The 25,979-nt window shown below is 38.4% G+C and overlaps 1 long non-coding RNA gene across 1 annotated transcript in view; it reads right to left on the minus strand.

Annotated features, from left to right (window-relative positions):
- Window positions 1-3,518: 3,518 nt before the first annotated feature.
- The window catches only part of LOC149126482 (uncharacterized), a 271,830-nt gene continuing 249,369 nt past the window's right edge, over window positions 3,519-25,979 (minus strand). Inside the window, exon 3 of the long non-coding RNA XR_016233765.1 lies at window positions 3,519-3,711. This is a non-coding gene — a long non-coding RNA (uncharacterized LOC149126482). The remainder of the gene's footprint in view (window positions 3,712-25,979) is intronic.

Raw genomic sequence — 25,979 nt, forward strand, 5'->3', positions numbered from 1 at the left:
CATGTCTCTTTGTCTTTCACATAAACAATAAATGAAATAAATAAATAAATAAAACTTAAAACAAGTCAAGTTTTGAAATTACTATTTTCAAAGAACAGTGTTTAAGATGTAAAAGCCAGTTGAGGGGCCAGCAATGTGGCACAGCAGGTAAAGCCACTGCCTACAGTCCTGGCATCCATTTGGGTACCAGTTCAAGTCCTGGCTGTTCCACTCTGATCCAGCTCTCTACTCTGGCCTGGGAAAGCAATAGAGGATAGCCCAAGCCCTTGGGCCCCCGCATCCACATGGGAGACCTGGAAGAAGCTCCTTGCTTCGGATCAGCTCAGCTGTAGCTATTGCGGCCATTTGGAGAGTAAACCAGTAGATGGAAGACCTCTGTTTCTCTCTCTCTCTCTTCTTCTGCCTCTGTAACTCTGTCTTGCAAGTAAATAAAGAAATAAATCTTTTTTTAAATAAAAAGCCAGATGAACATGTAATTCTGAAGAGAGGGTCACTTACTTGGTTTTGATTGCTTTGGGCATCAGAATTTTGACTTTAAAACATGCTGTTTATAGCATATATATTACAAATATATATTATTTATATTTTTAATCTTAAAAAATATTTATTTAAAAGACTAAAGATACACAGAGACAGGAAGATACATATAAAGAAAGATATTTCATATGCACTGATTCACTCCTCAGATGTCCACAATCTCCAAGGATCATTTGTGGCCAAAGCTAGAAACCAGGAATTCAATCCAGGTCTCCCACATGGATGGAAGGAACCCTATTACATGAACCATCATCATTGCTTCCCAGGGTCTGCATTAGCAGGCAGCTGGAACCAAGAGCCACAGCTGGGAATCAAGCCCTGGTTCTTGTGCATGTGGGATGTAGACATCTTAACCATTAAGCTAAATGCCTGCCCCAACCGGTTTTTTTTTTTAAGTAGACATTTGATGAGACTGACTAAACGAATTGTTCATGATGATTAAACTCATATTATATAGTAATGACTATGTATATTTAAATTTTGTATTTCTATGTAAACTAACTGTATAATGCTCACATTCTGAGTGTAGAAAATGGATTATCCATGAAGTGTCTAGGGTTGAGTACAGTCCTCGAAGATTCATTTTCAGATGTGAGCATAGGAAGGTCATGATTTTATTTGACCATGTAAGAGGGATCTGTAGAATGCTGATTTCTCAGAGTAGTTGATTGTGAAATAAAGAAAAACAGGATCAGGTTAACAAGATTTACCTGAGAACATGAATAAGGACCTAGAACCAAGAAATGGATGTATTTATAAAAACCAGACTGTGTTGAACAAGAACAAGACAAGATCTACAACAGACGACCTCAAAGAACAAGAACTGTTTCCATACTGCCTACAAGTTAAAACCAGTTTCTCAACGAGGAGACACTGGAAGCAAATATCCGAATGAATATTTTACAGTTAACTTAAATAGAAATAATGTTCCAAGTTGTATGTATGACCTGCAAGATGTTAATTCTAATATTTTAGTGAATAATATATAATTTTTATAGATTTAAATATGATACTTTTATCATTATTTACAAAAATATATTTTTGCCTATTATTCCTCTTATTTTTTTAATGGTCATTAACATTCTATAAAAAGTTTCAAATGTGAGTCATGTAGATGTGAATGATTTGGGAAGCAAAGTGATTTCAATGGGAAATAGGTTACTAAAATAACATACATCAATCTCACCTTCAAATTTCACTAAAATGGCTAAAATCAGTGTCCCAATCCAAGGCCATGTGATTTATTTTCTATGAAACACGACCTCAATCTGTCTCTCGAAAAATATGTGTTATGAGAACATGTTTAGGGCCAACTAAGAGACTATACTTCAGAAACACTTGTTTTATGTGTACACAAAATTAACCAACAAGTATTTGAAAAATGTGACCAAAAGAATCAGAATATGGAAAGTGCTGAAAAATAAGAATGCATGATGTGCTTTCCAAGTATTCACAAAATCACAGGGAGAATAAAGGATAAAAAACAGGGAAGAATAACAGAAATGTAATGACATGCAGAACACTTTATTTTTCTTGGCAGGCAAGATACCAGGGAACAATTCAGAATGTAATAGTTAATTTTTTTGACTTGTTATTTTGAAATAATTTCAAGCTAAAGAAGGGTTTGCAGGAACTATATTAAATCCTTGACTGAATTTTCAGCATCTTATAAAGTTTGTTTTATCATTCTCTCTCTAATGATTTTGCTTCTTAGTCCTAAAGAATTAAAATATTTTCCAATAAGAAGATATTTGCCTATATAACCACAGTGCACTGATAAAATTCAGTAAGCATTACATTGAAACTACACATATATCTGATTTTATTTAAATCTATAGTCCTTGTGCCTTTATTATATTGTTCCTTTCAGTCCAGAATACAGTTTAGGATAATATATTTCAATTACATGCCATGTTCCCTTGGTCTCATTTAATCTGGAAAAATACAATTACTTGTCATTCATAATGTTTAGATAGATAGATAGATAGATATGATAGATGCAGATATGTGTGTGTATTATTAGAAACCACAAGATAATTCCAATACCACCATTTCCAAACCTACCTCACAAGATTCCTCCTTGTCATTTCTCTTTCATATTTGTGTCTCCCTCTACAGTGAATCCTGGCTCTCAATGTCATCAATAAATTCATGCATTTGGCCTGCGCCGAAGCTCAATAGGCTAATCCTCCGCCTTGCGGCGCCGGCACAACAGATTCTAGTCCCACTCGAGGTGCCGGATTCTGTCCCGGTTGCCCCTCTTCCAGGCCAGCTCTCTACTGTGGCCTGGGAGTACAATGGAGGATGGCTCAAGTCCTTTGGCCCTGCACCTGCATAGGAGACCAGGAGAAGCACCTGGCTCCTGGCCTCGGATCAGTGTGATGCACAGGCCACAGGGCAATGGCGGTGGCGGCAGCCATTGGAGAGTGAACCAACGGCAAAAGGAAGACCTTTCTCTCTGTCTCTCTCTCTCTCACTGTCCACTCTGCCTGTCCAAAAAAAAAAAAAAAAATTCATGCATTTGACCAACTCTTTAATAAAAACAGTTTCATCTAACTAGAAAAGCAGAAATTTTAAAAGAAATTAAGATATACAGTGAAGAACCACTTTCAAATTATTTGGATTAGTTGGTTCTTTAGTTTGGTCATATCATTCTTTGATGTACCATGATTTAGTGGAAAATATTGTATTTATTTTGGGGTTCCCCTACCATTTTTTGACTGATTTTTTAAATATTTTACAGCATTGACATGTTTTCATGTGTCAAAATGATACACATAAGGACAGTTACCGAAGTGCCCATTCCTCTCTTATCCCTTGGATCCTGTAACTTCCTTAGAAGAGTTTCACTGTTCTCTTTTTTTTAAAAAAAAACATGCAGGTCCATAGTTGTTTACTTATTCTCCCATCTTTCTTAATAACAGATAGGTTACTTAGAGATTCTTTTTAAAAAATATTTATTTATTTGAAAGGCAGAGTTACAGAGAAAGAAAGAAAGGGAGAGACAGAGAGAGATCTTCCATCCCTGGTGTACTCTCCCAGATAGCTGCAATGGCCAAGGCTCAGTCAGGCCAAAGCCAGAATCCAGGAGCTTTATCCAGGGCTTCCCCGTGGGTGGCAGGGTCCAAGCACTCAGGTCATCTTCCGCTGCTTTCCAGGCACATTATCAGGGATCTGGATCAGAAGCGGAGCAGTTAGGACACAAAACAGCACCTTTTTATGGGATGCCAAAACCGCTTTATGGGATGCCAGCTCCCTAGAGATTCTGTTATACTTTGCTTTTCTTGCTTAAAATGCATCCTAGAAATAACTTCCTATGACTTCTTATTTTTTGGCAGTTGCATGGTATTCTATTGTATATGTGCAATAGTTTTTAAAATCAATCTCCTATGTTCAGGCATTTAAAATTATTTACAAATAAAAGCAAAGCTATGGTTAATAACCTTGTGCATATATAATTTTGTATGGTTAGAAGTGTGCCTTTAGAGTAAATTTCTAGCTGTAGGATTCCCAGGCCAAAATGTAAATATGTAAATAGATTTATTTAATTCTACTTTACTTGATATCAAAATACAATACTTTGATTTTGTACTGTTTGCATTGGCATAGTATATCTTTACCCGTAATTTTATTTCTAGCCTTTCTGAATATGTATGTGGTGCATCTTCTGTATACAATAAAGAATTGCATTTTGTTATGTCAGTCAAATTAAATGGTTTTTAATTTCATAGGTGATTTAAACTTATTTATTTTTATTTACATTTTTTACATACTGATAGATTTATTATCAATTCTATAACCTAATTTTGTTATCATTTCTTGGTTTATTATGATATGTTTACTATGTCTTTGTTCCTCAATGCAATATGATTCTTTGTTATATTTAAAACTCCTCTTTGGTTTTGGAAGGTTAATATTTTTTACATATATCCCTTTTTTGTTTTAACACCCAATATTCACACCTAATTTTTGTAAAAAAAATAATGACCATAGATAACAAATAAGTTGGCTTAAATGAAATGTTTCTGAACTCCAACAAACACTTTAGTTTCACATGATGAACTCTGTTAACAGGGTTTGGGATTCTGGGCCACCATGGCAGAATGCCCAAGCTGAAAAACAATCAGGCTCAGATCTCACCCAGAGGATTTAATCCATAGCATCGTGTACCAAATTCTTCTTGCTTCTATTGAGCTCAGTTTGTAAATACATGCTCTCTCAGGATGAAGGTTCAGATGAGGGTTTCCATAACTGCCGGTAAAGGTTGGGTTATTACGGGCACACGCCCTCATCCCAGTCTCTTCTTTGCTGCCACACTGTTATTTTGATACAGCTAAAAGTTCAACTACCCAGCTCAACTGCAGTGCTTCCTAATGAGGGACACGTAACACTATCCAGGCGTCTCCCAGCACAGGGATTCTAATGCCGTTGCTCTGCACAGTCTGATTTATGTCAGCTTGGTTAAAAATCACCCACATGCTGAAACCCCCTGTGGAGAGGTGTGCGCTGGCTTCAGGCCATAGCTCTCTTCTCCTTCTTTTTGTTTTCTTCTCCCTACCCAAAATCTGTGGTCAGAGGGACGTGCTGTGTATTTGTGAAATTACCCTCATAGGAACACAGGGAAGAACTTTGGCCTCCTTGAAATAATTTACACCTAATTTAGTTAAAGGAGCATAAATGATGGCACTGCTTTATAGCATCAACAAGAAGCATCACTTGCAAGATTTTTCAGGCAGGATTGGAGAACATGCAGCAAACACTTTCTATCTTCTGGGCCCAGAAAAATCTCCCAGAGTAAGAGATTATTTTTGACAATAAGGTTTAAATCCTTGGGAAAAAAATAAAAAAGTCAGGGCAGATGGCCTGGGGCCAGTCAGGAAACCCTTAATCACCCAGAAAAACAAGGAACAGGAGAGGTCATTATTCTTAGCGGGCCAGACTGTAAAACAATGTTTTTTAAGTCTTCAGATTTATAGCAAAGCACCTTGAAATATCTCAGGCAATTACGAAGAATAAGACCACTCCAAAAGGCATTATGCAAAATTTTCTTGCTCATTTTCCTTAAACAAACAAAACTGCCTCACCATCTTCTAACCTCACTAGAAGGCTTTCCTATTATATCTACCACTAAATTTTTTCACTATGGCAGATTTAGCATGAAAAAATAATTAATCCTAAACATCATGATAATTTAATGGAAGGAGAAATCATCTAGGGACAGTAAGCATACACTTATTCATTTTCAAGTATAAAATTTGGCTGTAATATCTTCCACCTGCAACTATACAAAGACCAGTAGAGATGGACTAGAAGGCCGTCAGGTGGGTGGGCCATACTGGACCCAGAGTCATAAATCCTAAAATGAAAGGCAACAGCAGAGATTAAAAAGAAAATGAAATGAATGCTTACAGAACCTTACAATGTGCCATGCTCACCATGCCTGAATTCATTCCTTATATCATTCTACCACATACACATCAACTCATTTCATATAACAACTGTGAGACAAAAGCAATGTTATCTACATTTTTATAAATGAAGAAACCATGACCCTGATATGATAATAGGTTTGCTCACACAGCTGGAACATGGCAAAGTTAAAATTTATTCTACAAATCCATGTTTCCATAGTTCCACATATGTGGAGACAGGGACCAAAACGTGACACACCAAAATATGAAATAACATTTTTAAAAAGGTTTATTTATTTATTTGAAAGGCACAGTTACAGAGACAGAGAGACAGAGGAAGATCTTCCATCTGCCGGTTCACTCCCCAATGGCCACAGTTGCCAGGGCTGGGCCAGGCCGAAGTCAGGAGCCAGGAACTCCATCCAGATGTCCTTTGTGGGTAGCAGGGACCCAAGCACTTGAGCCACCTTCTGCTGCTTTCCCAGGTGCATTAACCAGGAGTTGGATCAGAAGTAGAGCAGTCGGGGCTCGAACCACCTCCAATATGGGATGCCAGTGACACAGGCAGCAGCTTAGTCTGCTATGCCAAGCTGGCCCTGAAATAACATTTTATCATAATAAAAGTGAACAGTAATAGTCAATTTACATGCTACTTTCAATTCCATTTCCAATTTCAATTCAATTCAACAACATAGTTATGATTTTGTTTTATCTTTACATATAGGGGAGGAGGATGACAAATAAGAAAAATCACTAATAATGAAATATTTGCCTACATTTTCAAGAAACTCACTCAAACCATAAAGAAACTGTGGTTAAGCATGAAAGAAAGACATTTATTTTTTTAAAAAATTCCTTTTAGAAACAATATGAAGCCAGCAAAAATAGTTGAAATCATTAGAAATGATTATGGCAGTGAAATAAACTTTTATTATGTCTGAGAAGATATTAACATGCAATTTAGAGTGAAAATAGAGCAAGAGAGAAAAAGACCTTGTATCTCATTTTTGTTATCACTTAGAAGATGGATAGACTTTATAAAATGGAAACCAAATGCAGAGATCAGCATCATATTAAAAATTTAAACCTTAAAACAAGAAGAGTTGAGTTTTAGGGGTTTTACACCAAAAAGAGAAAGAATTTCTGGAATGTTCAAGTTCATAACACCTTAAAATGCTTAAAACCACACAGGAAAATCTGTCAATAGCTTCAATTCGCTGTTGAACTTGAAAGTCTTAAAATGAGCTCACACAGTAGGCACCTTACCAAGATCTGGTGCTGAATGGAAACACAGTATAAATGATTTAGGGCATCAATTAAAAGTTTATTATTCACATTCTAAAGGGGTCCCAGTAATATCTCTGATTTTGATATTTCTTAGGATCATTTCATATGGAAAGTACTGTGTGCTCTTGAAGAAATCACGTATATTATACAGAAGTCAAACAAACTGCTCTAATCCAGCTGGGTCATCTGCATAGGGGATTTAAATTACCTGGGTCACAGTTTCTTTACTTTTAAAGTAAAGTAATGTAACTGGATTATTTAAGATCATTTTAAAGGCTAAAAATTCTGATTTTGAGCTGTATTTTGTCAATAAAACTTTTGTTTTAAAATGTGGCCCATATTTTGAATTCTGTTGACCTCTGGTAAGGAAATCAGGTGAAGTGCTGGAAACATGGATGGCAGATCACATGTAAAGACGATTCCAACGAATGACAGACATGTGTTCCTTCTAACATGAAGATTTACAAACCTATACTCTGCTGATATGACTTAAAAAAATAAGATGTAATATCTTCAGGACATAATTCTTTTTTTTTTCACAACTAACATACAAGATGAATGTTATAGATGCTAACATCAAGTTTCCTGACTCTCTGCAGGAATCATTGCATTTGTGCTCATTAATCATTAGAAGTTTTGTCCAAATGAACAAATAACTGCTGTTTAAAAGAAATAGTTATGGCAAAAGATTATATGAATAATTCAAGTATGTAACTTACAAATTATTAGAAAAAATGCACATTGATGAATATTTAAAAAGTATACCTACCAATAATATAGTGATTTTATAAGGAAGCAATAAAAATAGAAAGTAGAACTTAAAATTTGCTGAGAAAATTAAGATCATATTTCTATAAACCAGTATGAGCTAAACTTATTTTTCAGAAGAAATAAATCATTTTTAATCACAAAGTAAAACCCTACTAATTGTTCTTTACAATAAACATATCTTTTAAAAGTTGATTGAGAAGGATTAATAAGCGTGATCATAGACACATTTTAAAAATGTGCAGAAAATGACAGCTAAGTGCGGTTTCCAGAATTCTAAGCCAGCTTCCATGATTTCCTATTCCCTGATAGGTACTCCCTGAATGATCCCGTAAATGGAATATAATGCATTTCATTTCCATGATTGATTTATGTTCTATGACAGAGTTAGCTTTACATAGGGAAATGTTTTAGGTGGGCCTAATCTAATCACACGAGGTCTAAAAGCAGATAGTTTTTCCCAGCTAGTGGAAAAAGAGAAAGTCAAAGATCTGAAGCACTGGAAATATTTAATGCACCATTTCTGGCTTGAAAGTGAAGGAGTCCACACAGCCAGATATGCAGTCAGTCTCTAAGAGCTGAAAGCAGCCCCTAGCCCACAAAGAAACAAGGACCTCAGTCATACAGACATAAGGAGCTGAGTCATGTTAACAACAAGAATAAACCGGAAAGCAGATTTTTCTTCAGTCTCAGCCCAATCTACACTTTGATTTCAGCCATGAGAACCCAGCCACATTGTCCCAGATTTCTGACACATACAACTATGTGCTAATAAATAGGGGCTGTTTTAAGCTACCAAATTTATGATAAATTATGCAGTGATAGAAAACTAACACAGAGAAAAAGCTATTTTAATATCAATTTAAGTTTGAATTGAAGGTATAAGATACTGAGCAAACCAAAAAGGGCATCTTATTACTGAAATGATGCAATTCACAATGAAAATAAACAGTAGATTTGAACAGATAACCACAACATAATCTGGGTCAACATTCAAAATGAAAAAAGTGCCAGTAAACACAAAGATAAATAGATATAAACACATTAAAGAGAACTTTACCTCTTTCAGCCCATATGGGGTCAACTGAATAAAAGGTAAATAAAAATATTAAAGACTTGAAATATAATTAATGGGATAGTTCTAATACAGGATATAGGACTTAGATTTTATTCCCTAAAAGAGATAGTGCATTTTGCTTTTGAGTTATTATAGAATATTTTTTCTTTTTAATTTCTAGCTTTGATTACTTTTTGTCAGAAAAAATTATCTGAGTTTACATAATTTATGGCTAATTTGGATAATATTGCATGATCACAGTTCAAGAATATTACTCCAATTGTAAGTATACAAACTACAAATGTTAATTGAAGTCAATGATATAAAATAAATAATCTTTTGAGGGAGTTAAAAAATGAGAAAAAGACCTAAAAATGTCCTGAGGCAATTTTAATATTTACTGTTTTAATCCCTGTTTATTTGAGAGGCAGAAAGGATGAGAGAGAGAGAGAGAGAGAGAGAGAGAGAGAGAGAGAGATCTCCCATCTGCTGGTTCATTTCTTAGAAGCCAAGAGCCAAGAACTCAATCCAGGTCACCCACAGAGTAGCAGAAACCCAATTATCTAAGCCCTAAGCACTACCTCCCAGTGTCTGCATTAGCAGGAAGCTGGAGTCAGGACCTGAGGGAGGGTATTGAACCCAGGCATTCTGGTGCGGGATATCGGCATCTTAACCTGTGTCTTAACAGTTGTAGGCCAAATTCTCACCTTTGTCCTAACATTTAAAACAAGGAGAAATGGGTGTTTGAGAGGTCTTCCAGAGAGGGAGAAGGAAAATCAGGAGCTTAATATTCTACATGTAGGAAGGAGGCTGTATGAACAGTGTCAAATGCTGCTGAAAGTTAAAGAATAAGAGATATCTATTGAGTTTCTTGACAAATAAGAGTGTTAATGCCTTAGTAAGGGACATTTCAATGTGGAAAAAGAGATAAGGTTACTTTTCTTCAAAAAGTCAATAACTAAGGGAACATAGACATTGGAACTTACTAGAGAAGATAGTGATATGAAAGAACTATCAGTCATATGCAGGAGATCTGAGCATGCTGGTGGGAAGGATCCAGCCATCAGAGAGATGGTTCATCAGAGGGAAGAACTGGCAGAAGAACTGATACAGTCCATTTTCACTCAGATGCCCTTGAGGTTCCAGATGTGAAGGAGACGTGCTGGCTGAAGGGTGGAGGTAGCCAGCACTTAACAGTCAAAATGGAAAAGGCATATTCAAGCTGGTAAATGCATTGCATCCCAAAGGCTATTTTGGACAAAATGTGCAACAAGGATTTCCTCGTGGCATGTTCTTCCATGGCATCCCTATCCTTATCCTGGTATAATTGGAAACTGAATTTAGAATTAAGACCGAAATAGATTTGTACTCTTACACCACGCGCTACATGTTTGATGTTGCACAACCCTCTCTGAGCATCAATTTTCTCATCTATAAAATGTGGATGGTAATTGCTATGTCACAAAACAGTGATTATTGATCAAAGTGATTACTAACGGTGTATATGACAGTGAGTGGCATATAAAAGATGAGGAACAAATGTTAAAGATCTGCCAACATGCCCCTGTTTCCCACCATCACACTATGTTTATGTACATATATATTTTTAAATATATATGTATTTATTTGAAAGACTAAGTGAGAAATTTCTCATCCACTATTTCTTTCCCTGGATAGAGATGAGGCTAGATGAGGACAAAACCAGGAACTCCATCTGGGCCCCCCATGTGGGTGGCAGAGACCAAAGTCCTTGAGCCATCACTTGCTGCCTCCCAGGTCCATTAGCAGGATGCTGGATTGGAAGCTGAATAGTCAGGATTTGAACCAGGAGCTCCAATATGGTTCGTGGGTATCCCAGGTGGTGGCTTAACCCACTGTACCACTGCCTCCATATAATTTAGTTCTAACCTTCCGTGTTTTGGTCTGAATGTTTGGGTATAGCCAAAATTCCTAGGTTGAAATCTAATTCCCAATGTGTCAGTATTAAGAGGTGAGGCTTTGAGGAGGTGACTAGGGCATTTGGGCAGAACCCTGGAAACATATTCATGTCTTTTAGAACAGGACTGAGGGAGTTTGCTCCTCCTCCTTGCCCTTCTGCCTTGTGAAGATGTACAGAAGCTGCCATCTATGAGAACCAGGTGCTCACCAGACACCACATCTTCTGAGGCTTTGGTCTCAGAGTCTCCAGGCCTCAAAACTATGAGAAATAAATTTCTTTGGTTTCTAAATCACCCAGTCCAACTTATTTTGTCATCACAGTCGAAACTGAGCAAAATACCTATCTCTCACCCAAAATGCAAAGTAGAAATATAAGCTGGGACTGATAGGACACTGATGCCTATGATATAACATAGAGACAGAGGTGGGAAAATAAGCAGCTACATGCCAAGATGGAAAGACACAGAGAGGAACATATATAGGGAATACGACTTAAAGTCCTCTTTATTTAACAACTCTCAGAGGGCCTTTGAAATTAGTATTCAGAGTTTTCATACAATTTTAGTATTGTTTCATTTTTTTAGTTTTCTCTATAATTATTGTTTCAAATGTTTCTGTTTCACAGTCACAAGGAAATGAGAACTGAATAATTGGATAGAATTATTATTTTAACAATAAAAATTTGAAAAATATCTTCATTAAAAACAAAACTTGTGGAGAAATTCAGGAAAAAGGTATCAGTTATTAAAATTTAGGCAGATTTTAGGGTTCAATGTGGCCAAAAATAACATCATGGTGGGGGAGGGGCAGGCATTTGGTATAGCAGTTAAATCAATTCTTGCATCCCATATTGATGGGCATGAGTTTGAGTCCTGGATCCACTCCTGATTTCAGCTTCCTATTAATTTGCACCTGGGAGGCAGCAGGTAAAGCCTCAAGAACTTGCGTCTCTCTCACCTACTTGTGAGATCCAGATTGAGCTTCTGGCTCATGACTTCAAACTGGCCCAACCCTGGCTATTGCAAGCATTTAGGGAGTGAACCAGTGAATGAGAGAGTGCTCTCTCTCTCTCTCTCTCTCTCTCTCTCTCATACTCTCACTCTCTCTCTCTCTCTCCCTGTCTCTCTTGATATGTTTGTGTGTGTGTGTGTGTGTGTGAGTGTGTGTGTGTGTGTGTAGCTGGCTGACATTCAAATAAATTAAAAAAAATCATGGGGAAAATCATGATTATGCAATAGTAAATATGGCATAGTCTATTTTCACAGGATTGTTTGTTGAGAAGATTCCTCATTCTCTTTAAAGAGTTCCATAGCAAAATCCATAACTTTGTATCTCCTACAAGACCAGGAGCAGATAATTATGTATTGACATGTATATGTCATATCCACATGAATATGTGGATATGAATGTAAAGGTGAACATACAGTATTGAGTTGAATTACTTAGTAAAGAGATGAAGAAGTGTTTATATGAGATTCAGTTTAATGTTCTCAGTCAACAGAACTATACCTGATCCTTAATTTCCACCCCCCACACTTAATAGCTGTATTGCTTTGTGTTCTTCAGAGAAAGAGGTTGTATGTATAATACAGGAAGTTGGCTTATAAGACTATCGAGGCTTGGCAAGTCCAAAATCTGATGGACAAGCTGGTGGTTGAGAGAGCTATGAGTCACATGGAAAGCCAAAAGTAGTCTGTCAGAGAACCAGGGAGAGCCAATGTTGCTGATAAAGTCCAAAGATAGTCTTCTGGCTGGGGATGATTGGACTTTTGTTCCAATCATGCCTTTAATAGATCAAGTGAGACTACCCACATTATGGAGGACAACCTAACTTGTTTGAAGTCCACCAATTTAGGTGTGAATTTTACAGAAACATCCAGAACAATGTTTGATCAAACATCTGGACACTTAAGCACAGCCAAGTTGAAACAAAATTGCCCATCACATTAACTTTCCAAGTTCAAGGAAATAACGACTATCAGAAACACTCTCTATAAAATTAAATAGTGTCTACCTCTTAGCATTATGAGATTATGTATATAGCATATAGCAGGCAATTAAAAATATTAGTGTTGTATGTATATCTACATATTTTATGAGCAAAATCCTTCATGTGTAATGGGTATATTTAAAATAAAATAAATCTGTAAAATTGGAATAAATGGACAAAATGTGTTTTGAATAAGCATACTCCTCACAGGGGTGATACAGAACAACTGAGGATATTTTACCTTGTTTACTCTTCATGAATACAATAGACTGCATTTATGCTAGTCTTTTAATTTGATTTAAGGCTCCATCTGGTGTGATGCCTAAAACCACACCTCTGTGTTACTGATAAGTGCTATGCACTCTACCATTCTGGAGCCCTCATCTGCTGTCTGGTTTTTACTGGTGACATGTAAAACAAGCAGACTTTCACTGCTTTAAGGAATGTTTCACTATTTTGCCCAACCAAAAACAAAGTGATATTAATGACCTTCACTTGGAAGATCAAAATAGAATTTTTAAGGGTGGACGAATGCAGCCAGATAAAATAGAAGTTGCTCTTAATCCCTAACCTTTCCTCCAAATTTAACCAAAGACTCTTTCTGAGGTTTGAGGAGGTTCAGAGTTCCCCTCCATTATTCTTCATTTGTGCCTCTCTCTGCACTTTTGGGTTCCAGCTGGAATCAAACATACCCAAAACCCCAGATGAAGTTGTGCTCATAAGATATCCAGCCCAGTTTTCAAGACTTGAGAAGTTCAGATAGTTCAGATAAGGTTTGCAACCAGCAGCCAAGCGCTTGGATGCTTATCTGAACTGAACCTTCCAAGTTTTGCCCAACATTAGGCCTTTTAACTGGAGATAAATATTTATTACCTCTAATTAGCTCTCCATGTCTTAGACACATCTGGATCTCACACAATGTTAAGACACTACCCATTTGACATTTTGCATGTTTTTGTGGAGATTTTTGCTTTGTAAAACTTTAATAAATCAAATTATAATCAAACTAAGAAGTAATGATTTATTTACATATTTTCCAATTAAAGTTATTTTATAACAAAAGACTTGGAGATGGGAATCACCTAACACTGCTGCAGACAGGAGCATACAGCATAAAATTATGGTTCACTTATTTTCTTTTAAACAGTATGTTTAATAGGTGAGTTTTTGAGACTCCAGGTAGAATATCAAAAGCAAATCATTCATTTTTATTTAAAACTCCAAAAATAAAATCAACAAGGATTCTGCTTTAAGATGGCAACTGGAGCTGAACACCACTCTCTCTTCCTCCTGGACACTCCAACAAAGAGATAGAAAAGGTTCCCCTTTCGACACCAGGAAGGAAGGTATTGATCAGCAGTTAGAGGATTATGCAAATTCATACAAATCAAAATTAGGCTGCAAGGATGTTGATGTGGGTAAAACAGAGCATGAATGGGGCAGCTCAGAATATAAGAGTACAGGAGAGGATTACAGTGAAAAGAAAGCAAACCTCCCTGCGAAATGTGGAACAATTACAGGCACAGGATCAGTTGATACTGAGTCAGCAGTGAGGGTGAGAAAGGAGGTCAAAGCTGGCTAATATCAGTGCTGTGACCTGCAACAACGATTCTTTACATTATTCATGATCTCATTTGCTTCCAACGCATAACATCGCCTTGGATAATCCCTGTGGCACACTACCTTCCAATTAGGAGGGGTCTAACTCAGCATTGAGGTATGATTCTCCATTCACGAGAGGAACCTTTGCCTCTGTATAGGAGCAAAAGGGAATGACATAAACCATTGTTAAGGCAGAAAGCACATTGCTGAAAAGTCAACACGGCAGGGGACCCAGCAGTGAAGACCCTTCTGTTGCACCTTGGAGTGCCTGGGTCAGCTGCTGCCTCCAGTGGTGATTTCGGCTCCCTGCTAATCTAGGTCCTGGGAAGCAGTCGCCACACAATTGGGTTTCAGCCACCCATGTGGGAGGCTCAGACTGGCCTCCTGTTTCTTTGCTTCCTCCTTCAAAACACAAAGCCATTGCAGGAATTTAGGGAGTGAAACAGCAGTCGAAAATTTTTTCTCTCTCTGACTCTCAAATAGTTATTTTTAGTTTAGAAAAAAAGGTCAGTTGCAACCATTTTGATGCAAATGATAAAATTTCATTCATTTTTATAGCTGAATAATATTTTTAAGATTTATTTATTTATTTGAAAGGTAGAGTTACAGAGAAGCAGAGGCAGAGGGAGAGAGAGAGATCTTCCATCTGCTGGTTCACTACCCAGATGGCCTCAGCAGCTGGAGATACACCGAGCAGAAGCCAGAAGCCTCTCGCTTCCAGGTCTCTTACATGGGTGCACAGGCCCAAGGCCTTGGGCCATTTTCTACTGCTCTCCCAGGCCATAGCAGAGAGCTGTATCAGAAATGGAGCAGCCAGGACTCAAACGGGCATCCATATGGAATGCCAGCACTGCAGGTGGCAGCTTTACCCACTACAACACAGTGCCAGACCCTATAGCTGAATAATATTCGTGTGTGTGTGTGTGTGTGTGTGTACACACCACCTCTTCTTTATCCATTCATCTGATGACGGATACCTTGGTTGATTCAATATTTTAGCTATTGTGAACAATGCTGCTATAAACATAGTGATACAGGTATCTCTTTGATACAATGTGTTCATACCTTTTGGGTGTATTCCCAGTAGATATGATACCAGAATTTGGACCCCTAAAATATGTATCAAAATGTGGCCCTTTAAAGTTCCCCAGAAGTCCCATCTGAGGTGCCACATATGTTACCAGAATTTGGGGTGCCATACAGTATTACCATATGCTTATTAATAAATCCCCAATATTAATAAGCCCAAGTGGGTTCTTGCCTAATATTTAGAGAATTCTAAATACCAGCATAAATAAATGAGGCAGCATGATACATTTTAAGCTTTTATTTAGTGTGAAAGATGCATAGGAGAGTGAGAGCTTTATCCAAGAGAGACAGGTAAATCTGGGTTCATACCGAGCACCAGGAACCAGCCACGTAGAGGAGCATCTAAACCAGGAAGCTGGCCAGCGCCGCGGTCACTAGGCTAATCCTCCGCCTAGCGGCGCCGGCACACCGGGTTCTAGTCCCGGTCGGGGCGCCGGATTCTGTCCCGGTTGCCCCTCTTCCAGGCCAGCTCTCTGCTGTGGCCAGGGAGTGCAGTGGAGGATGGCCCAAGTACTTGTGCCCTGCACCCCATGGGAGGCAGCAGGGGCCACTGGAGGGTGAAGCAACGGCAAAGAAGACCTTTCTCTCTGTCTCTGTCTCTCACTGTCCACTCTTGCCTGTCAAAAAAAAAAAAAAAAAAAAAAAAAAAACAAAAACAGGAAGCCTAGGGCGGGTGGCCTGAAGGCCACGGGCCCTGGAGGCGCAGGGCTACAGGCAGCTCCCTCCTGGCAAGAAGCCAGGGTGAAGGGGAAGGAGGAAAGGTCCAGACACACCATGTACCAGGCTTTTAATCCACTCTCAAAGGGGAGTGGCTAATTAACCTGATTTGCTGGTGGGCACTCGGTGTGGCCAGGTAGGGGCATGAGGTCACACAGGGGAATGGTGAACCTAATCAGTTTTAACCTGTATGCCTGCCTACTTCATTATTGCTGGATCATATGACAAATCTATTTATTGTTTTTTAAGGAATCTCCATACTGTTTTCCACAATGGCTGCCCTAATTTCCATTCCAACAATGTATAATAGTTCCCATTCCTCCATATCCTCACCAGCATTTGTTACTCTGTCTTTTGGAAAATAGCCCTTCTAACAGCAGTGAGGTGATATCTCAGTGTGGTTTCAGTTTGCATTGCCCTGAGGGCTAGAGATGTTGAACATTTTTGCACGCATTTGTTGGTCATTTGTATTTCTTCTTTTGAAGTTTACTATATATGGATGAAGTTGGCATCTTTTTATTTGATTTTTGATTATGGCCTTTGTCTGTGTTCCTGCTGAAATATGGTCTTTTCGCTTTTTGTTTGTTGAATTCTTTGTTTAGTGGATCATTAAATCTTTAACATAATGTAAGTTATGAATGTTATCTCAAAATTTTTTTAAAGTTCAGCAAAATGGAAAAATTTTAATTATCAGTGAAGCCAGGAGAAGGATCTATGCATTCATTGGACTATTTTTTAAAATTCTATAGGTTTGAATTTTTTAGATAAAAAGTTAAAATGTTATTTTTTTAGTTTCATTATTTTATTCATTATATTTACCATTACTATTTTATTTACATAAATGAAATAAATTTCATGCATTTCATATATACAGTTTTAAGAACATAATGAGGGGCCAGCGCTGTGGCATAGCAGGTAAAGCTGCTGCCTGCAGTTCTGGCATCCCATGGATGCTGGTTCAAGTCCCAGCTGCTCCACTTCTGATCCAGGCCTCTGCTACGGCCTGGGAAAGCAGTGGAAGATGGCCCAAGTCCTTGGGCCCCTGCACCCTCGTGGAAGAACCAGAAGAAGCTCCTGGCTCCTGGCTTCGGATCGGCTCATTTCTGGCTGTTGTGGCTGTTTAGAGAGTGAATCAGTAGATGGAAGACTTTCTCTCTCGCTCGCTCTCTCTCTCTCTCTCTCTCCTTCTATGTAACTCTGCCTTTCAAATAAATAAATATATCTAAAAAAAAAAAAAAAGGAACAGAGTGATACTCCCTATCTTACCCTGCCTCCCTCCCTCACTACCACCCTCACTCCACCTCCATCTTTCAAATTTTTCTTTTAATTTTTGCAGTGCCATAGCTTCAACTTACTTTATATCACAACTTACTTCATATCACAAGCTTAATACTCCACTAAATAAAGAACTCAACAAGTAGTAAGTAGAAAAAAACACTGTTGCATGAGAGTATAGACAAGGACTATTAAAAACAATAAAATCTCAAAATGTCAATATATGCTTTTTTAAAGAGTAACTCTTTTACAAGAACACATCACAGCTCAAGCAATGAGATGGATTATTAGATTGTTGAAGAAGACAAACAGCCTTGCTTCTGATAACTTCATGCTAACGTGTTCTGGTATGTATGTGAGAGAGACATAGGAGGATTTCCTGACAAGCTGTTGGCTCTTGTTTGGAATTGCCTGAGCAACAGGGGGCAGTGGAGAAATGGGAGCAAAGTTTGAGTGCTGGAAAAGTGAATTAACTAATTCATATTCACACAGACATCCTAGGTAGCCTCATTTAAGAAGTTTGCTTTATGACCTTTTCCTCTAACATCCCACAGCTACACCAATCAATAGTCCTAAGAAAGATGAAAAACAAACTGAACACTTAACAAATAATGATACTGGAATTTGAAGGCTATTGAACTTCAAGATTACTAAGACTCAGGAATCTTGCTTGAAATTCTTTCAACATAAAAAAAGAGTTTTTTGTTTGTTCTACTTAAAACTTTTGGTTGAATACTGTAATCAATACACAATTCTTCTTAAGTGCTGAAACTTAACTGAAAAGTGATCACTGTTAAATATAAGAGTGGGAATAAGAGAGGGAAGAGATGTGCAATTTGGGACATGCTCAAGCTGACTTACCTCAAACGGTAGAGTTAGAAACATACCAGGGGATTCCAAGTCAATCCCATCAAGGTGGCATGTACCAATGCCATCTCACTAGTCCCAGTGATCAATTTCAGATCACAATTGATCATAATGATAGGACTAAGAACCAAAGGGATCACATAAACAAGAATAGTGTCTGCAAATACTAGCTGATAGAATCAGAAAGGGAGAAAATGATCCAACATGGGGAGTGAGATACACAGCAGACCCATAGAATGGCAGATGTCCTAAACAGCACTCTGGCCTCAGAATCAGTCCTTAAGGCATGCGGATCCGGCTGAAAAGCCCATGAGAGTATTTCAGGCATGGAAAGCCAAGACACTCTGGGGAAAAAAAAAAAAAAAAAAACCTAAATGAAAAATCTCTGCGAGTGAGATCCCAGTGGTAAGAACTGGTCATCAAAGAAGGAGGTACCTTTCTCTGAAGGGAGGAAAGAACTTCCACTTTGACCATGGCCTTGTCTAAATATGATCAGAGTCGGTGAACTCAGGGGGCTTCCATAGCCTTGGCAGCTCATGACAAGAGCCTAGGGTGATTACTGAGGCCATAAACAAGAGTGTCAATTTGTTAAGTCAACAACAGGAGTCACTGTGCACTTACACCTCATGTAGGATCTCTGTCCTTAGTGTGCTGTACATTGAGATTTAATGCTATAACTAGTACTCAAACAGTATTTTTCACATTATGTTTCTGTGTGGGAGCAAACAGTTGAAATCTTTACTTAATGTATGCTAAACTGATCTTCTGTATATAAAGAGAATTGAAAATGAATCTTGATGTGAATGGAAGGGGAGAGGGAATGGGAAATGGGAGGTTGCGGGTGGGAGGGACGTTATGGGGGGGAAGCCATTGTAATCCATAAGCTGTACTTTGGAAATTTATATTCATTAAATAAAAGTTAAAAAAAAAGAATCTTAAAAAAATGCTCAAAGGAAAAAAAAAGAGTTGAGGATAAAAAATATTCCATAGAGACAAAAAATAATTTAAATCTGATCATATTTCTTAAATACCAAGTATTTATAAAAATTTCAATAAGTCTGGGAAAATAGAAGCAAACAAAAGGTATTACCCCCACATTCCTGATGTTTATCAAGAAATGCAAAAAACAGGAAAGAAAATAAATGGTATGTGTTTGGGCTACTAAGGAAGCAAATGAGAGCACGAATAATGTATTAGTGTTGTGATCTGCAACAACAAGGCCTTCCCGTTTTCCAAACAAAATGATACAAAAAAATGATATTTTCATTTGTACTTAAAAACACTAATATTGCCTTGAATAATCCCTGTGGGACACTACCATCCAACTAGCGGGTCTAATCCAATGTTTAGATATGAGTCTCCATTCATGAGAGGAACCTCTGCCACTATTGCAGCAGGAAGGGGAATGGAAACTTGGAAAGCACACAGGAGGAACATGTAACCCAAGCTGAAGGTGTGGAAAGGTCTTCCCAGAGATAACGTTGTAGAAGGTGAGATGGTTAGCTCAGCAAATAGTGGGAAAGACAATTGGGAACAAAGCTATGACTGAGCAATTTCTCACATGACAACTCTCTATCACAGCCATCAAGTGACCAGGTGGATACTTTAATGGACTTCATGCGTTTCAGTGAAAATGAAATTACTAAGAAGAAACCCATACCTACACCACATTTACTACACAGAAGTGCTACGCTGCCATGATTCAAAATTGTCTCTGATGCAGTGTAATGTGCTGAGTCACTCGTTTTTCAAAGGAGGAAAACAACAATAGGGTGGAGAAGTAAAGAGGCAAAGAGAGAGATGTCAGGAATCCAATTCTTCCCTGTTACAAATACGATGAGGAGAGGATTTCCCACGTATTTCATCATCAGAGCAATACTTAAAGATTTGTTGGGGGGACTGGCGCTGTGGTGTAGTGGGTAAAGCTGTCGCTTGCTGTGCCGGCATCCCCTATGGCCACTGGTTCAAGTCCTGGCTGCTCCATTTCCAATCCAGCTCTCTGCTATGCCTGGGAAAGCAGTAGAAGATGGTCCAAGTGCTTGGGCCCCTGAACCTGCGTGGAAGATCTGGAAGAAGCTCCTGGCTCCAGATCAGCTCATTTCTGATTGCGGCCATCTGGGGAGTGAACCAGTGGATGGAAGACCTCTCTCTCTGTCTCTGTCTCTCTGTAATTCTGACTTTCAAAAGAATAAATAAACCTTTAAAAATAAACAAATAAATAAAAATGTGTTGGGGAATAAAAAGACAAACTAAATGAAAAGTCTAAAAACCAAAACCAAGATTGAATTGTCAAGGCAAAATATATGCAAAGAAGAATGATGTTTATTAAGTAAAAATTGATGGGATTAAAGAATGAACAATATAAAATAAACCCAAAAGGAGATCTTATTGGAATGTTCTAGAAAACAAACTGAGTAAAGGCCAAGACAAGGTTTAGGTAGAGAGTGTGCTGCTGCAAGAGTGCCGTTAGGGTAGAAGATGCCAAGCTTGGTTTACATTACTGCAGGAAACTTTGGAAATGAAAGATACAAAAATCAGAGAGAAAAAGAGTACAAAACTGGCTCAGTGTTGTGGCATAGTAGGCTAAGCCTCTGCTTGTGGTACCAATATCTCATATGGGTGCTGGTTTATGTCCTGGCTGCTCCTCTCCCTATCCAGCTCTCCGCTATTACCTGAGAAAGCAGTGGAAGATGGCAGAAGTCCTTGGGCCCCTGCACCTGCATGGGAGACCCAGAGGAAGCTCCAGGCTCCTGGCTTCAGATCAGCCCAGCTCCAGCCATTGTAGCTATTTGGGGAGTGAACCAGCAGATGGAAGACCTTTTTTTCTGTCTGTAACTCTACCTCTCAAGTAAATAAATACAATCTTTTTTTTAAAAAAAAAGAGCACAAAACCTGTAAAAGGTTCTTCATAGGTGTTTATTAAATGGAAAAGGGAGGATTGGATGAAATATGGAATGTGGGTTACAGATCTCTTTAATATACATGGAAAATGTTCATAGACGTAAGTAAAATAAAATATCTTGGAACATCAAATAGGGTAATTCATGTGAAAATACTTTGTGCTGGACTAATTACAACATAGATGTAAAATTTGTTATTAAAATACATGCAGTTTGCTTCCTAGGTATTTATAATCTTCAGGTAAAAGTATATTATGTGATAGTGTATGTTGGAAAAAATGAAAAAGGGAAAGAGAATAATGATTATAGAATATAATCTTCAGATAGCATAATTATCAAATTATGGTCAAACAATGCAACACATCTGCAATCATTTAGGAAGTCAAGCTACATCAGGTTAGCAGTTATAAAACACTGTAGTTTATGATAAGGTACTTATTTAGTAAAAGAAAACTTTCTTTAAAGAGACTTTGGGTAGTGTAAAATTCTTTTCAAATTAATTTTCAACCAACAGAAGCTTTCTCAGATAAAGTAGAGTCATGGAAACCTCTTTCTTCTGCAGTGCACATTTCTAGACTCTCCTCTTTGTATCAGAGCATTTCTTTCCTACCCAAAAATAAAATCAGAAAAAATTGGAGTGGGCAGAGGTCATGCCAGTGGACTTTTTTCAGCTGCCTTTATTAAGCTGCTTATGTTGATAAACACTAGTCAAAGTGCTGGGAGAAGTAATGAACTGCTCCCAGGTCCTAAATTTTAAGGGGAGAAAAAAAATGAAGATAGTTAGATAGAAAAACACACATAAATAGGACAATTAGTGATCAGTTATATAAAGAATTAAAATAGACATGATGACTGTTTTACAGAAGACAGTCACAGAAAACCTCTCTGAAGAAGGGCCAGATCGAAAGCATAAGAGAGAGCCAGCCATGCAATAATTAAGAAAGAACTTAATTTAATGATTCAGGTAGAGAGAAAAGAGCTTGTGTGAAGGCTCTGAGGTGGAGGCAGATGTGTGTGAAGGCTCTGAGGTAGAGGCAGATGTGTCACTTTGGAGTAGCACCTAATTGAGACTGGAACATGCTGGAAAAATGGTAGAGGAGTAGGAAAATGGGATGATCCTAGGCATGTCATTGAAGATACATTGTGTACAATTTTACTTATTTACTATAATTTTTTAAAAATTTGACAGTTTTAACATTTTGCCATGTTCACTTCATTTGTAGATATGATGTATATACACACATATATAAAAACTTTCTTGAAAATAGGCGTATTAATATCATAATGTGAAATTCATTGCAATGACCATTAAGTGAGGAAAAAAGGGTATATTATTAGGTAGATGGTATAATTCAGTTAAGACAACATTTACAACTATGTACCAAATAATATGACATCCACTCACTTCTTATACTCTTATTAACTTCCACAAATGAGAGAAAACGTGATATTTTCTCTTTTTTAAGCCTGGCTTATTTCACTTAGCATGATAATCTCTAGTTCTATCCATTTGGTTGCAAATGTTGGGATTTCATTGTTTTTATGACTAATACTCCATCGTGTATATGTGCACATTTTTTTAACCAATCATCAGGACATCTAGGTTGATTTCTTATGTAGGATTTTGTAAGCTAGGATGTTATTGTATTTCATTGTAAGAGTGATGAAAACCAATGCTAGGCTTTAAACAAGGGAGTGATAGGATCTGATCTGAGTTGAAAAGAATCAAGTGCAGGCCAGCGCCGTGGCTCACTAGGCTGATCCTCTGCCTGTGGCGCCGGCATACTGGGTTCTAGTCCCGGTCGGGGCACCAGATTCTGTCCCGGTTGCCCCCCTTCCAGGCCAGCTCTCTGCTGTGGCCCGGGAATGCAGTGGAGGATGGCCCAGGTCCTTGGGCCCTGCACCCCGTGGGAGACCGGGAGGGGCGCCTGGCTCCTGCCTTCGGATCAGCGCGGTGCGCCAGCCGCAGCGCACCGGCCGTGGCGGCCATTGGAGGGTGAACCAGCAGCAAGGGAGGGCCTTTCTCTCTGTCTCTCTCTCTCACTGTCCACTCTGCCTGTCCAAAAAAAAAAAAAAAAAAAATCAAGTGCTACATACAAAATGAATCACCTATCTATGATAAGTCTTTTTTTTTTTTAAATATTTATTTGAAAGGTAGAGTTACGGACGGACAGAGGTAGAGACAGAGAGAGAGGTCTTCCATCTGCTGGTTCACTCCCCAAATGGCTGTAATGGCTGGAGCTGAGTCGATTTGAGGCCAGGAGCCAGGGGCTTCTTCTGGGTTTCCCACGTGGGTGCGGGGACCCAGGCACTTGGGCCATCCTCTGCTGCTTTCCCATATGCGTCAGCAGAGAGCTGGATCAAAAGTGGAGTAACCGGGACTAAAAGCAGTGCCCATATGGGATGCCAGAGCCACAGGTGGCAGCTTTACCTACTATGCCTCAGTGCCAGACCCAAGTAGTGTTCTAAAAGGTGATGGAAAATATGTCTTGTGAAAAATATCTTCATAGATTTTAATGTTTTGCATCAATTAAACTTATCTTTTAATTAGTTCCATTTTTCTACAAACCACCACTTTTCCTTCTTTAAAATCAGCCACTAGCCTGAACTTGAGGTATACCCTTCCTTTCCGTGTTAACACTGGCCCCTGTAGCTTGACTTCCATTCTCAAAATTATAAGATAGATCGATCCACCACATGCAGCTCCTGTTTGCTCTTTTTAAGCACTTTTTACTATTTTATTGTTTGACTATTTCACAACTTCTGTCTCCATTTCCTAATAGTGCCACATAGATTTTTTTTAAATGATGCTATAGTAAATAATGCAGCGATGACTATTCTTCCTACATATCCCCTGTGTGCACAGGTACAACAGTTTCTCTAGGAAATGTTTCTAGAAGTGAAATTTTTGAGACTGGCGTATGTGTATTGCTGTGGACTGAATTAGGCTCCTCCTCCAAAAAATTCCCATGCTGAATCCCTAAACCCCAATGTGACTCTATTAGGAAATAGAGGCAATAAGGAGGTAATTAGGGTTAATGAGGTCATAAGAGCAGAACACTGATCTAATGTGTGCCCATAAGAAGACACAAGATAGCACCCCCGCCCTGCCCCCACCCTCAGTGCTCACACAACACAGAGGAAAGCCACGTCACAACAAAGCCAGGCAGAGAGCCCTCACCAGAAACCAAACCCTACTAGAAACTTGATTTTGGACTTCTAGCTTCCAGAACCATGAGAAAATGAATTTCTGTGGCTTAAGATATTCTGCCTGTCATATTCACTGCGGCAGACTGAGCAGACTGCTACGTGCATCTTCAGCTTTCCATGTTGCCAAGTTGCTGCCCAAAGTGCATTCGCACCCCCACCCCCACCAGCAGTGAGGCTGAGTCTCCTGCTGTCCCAGCCTCTTCAGTGCTTGGCCTGTCCATGGCCTTGACTCTGCTTCCTTGACTCACACCCCCAAGTCGAGATATGCAGGACTTTTATTGCATAATGATGTGTGGTGATTTTAGCTAAGCTGTGAGTGTGAGAAATGTCGGAAGGTTTTGTTTCCAGCCTCTTTTTGTACCAATTCTTCACAGTCTAACTCCTTTAAATAAACATAACTTGATTTGGAAAAAAAAAAAAAAAAAAAAAAAAGAAAGAAAACCAGCCAGGACATTGAGTGAAATAGAAGAAGAGACCTGAAGGCAAAGGAGGAACTATCCTCAGTGTTCAAACAGGAGAAGATGGAGACAGATGAGCTCGTTCAAAGAGTAGATAATGAAAGAATACAGACTGGGTTTCTTTAAGGTTTTTGTAAAGTAATCCATCATTGAGTGCAATATGTCAGACTGAGACACTCCAGAAAGGGAACAAAAGTCTGGAACCTGCTAACCTGATTTGCCCATAGAGCTCTGCCATGCTGTGTTTTGCAGCATTTGAGCTTCACAGAGAACCAAAGAACCTCTTCCTCACCAGTGAACTGACCCATTGACAACAGGTCAAATTATCAGTTTTCTCTCAGTGGCGGGAAGTATCTGATCTTGAAAATGCAATGCGTTAGAGTACCCTTTATGTTCAGTTCAGTGGTCCCGGATTTGACATACACTATCAAAATCAATAAATAGGATGAAGAGGGGAGCAATGCACATTCATAAAGAGTTGCCTTTGTCAGAGAATGAACTCAATGGTTTTTCATGTATTCCTATCTGCAATCATTGGAGGTCAATATTATTATCCTCATTTTATAAGTGAGGCTTAGGGAAGTTTAAAATAACTTACCCCATTTCAAAGCTAATAACAGAGTCAAAACGCTAAGTTCTGTCTAAATCCAGAGTCTTTGCCTTTCTACCAGTTACCTCTTAGCTACTTTCTGCCGAATGCCTGCAATTCTTATCATATATTCCTATGTAGTTATGTCCACATGACGCCAAAGCATTCAGGCAGGGAAAAAAAAAGAATAAAAGGATGCATTGTGTCAAAATGCCTTAAAACCTTATTAATCCAATGAACTATTTTAGCAAACTATATTTTAATTACTAATTTTCTCAACAAAT

This window comes from Oryctolagus cuniculus, chromosome 5, assembly GCF_051225735.1.
Source record: "Oryctolagus cuniculus isolate XC-2025 breed Fujian yellow rabbit chromosome 5, ASM5122573v1, whole genome shotgun sequence".
Classification (NCBI taxonomy): Eukaryota; Metazoa; Chordata; class Mammalia; order Lagomorpha; family Leporidae; genus Oryctolagus; species Oryctolagus cuniculus.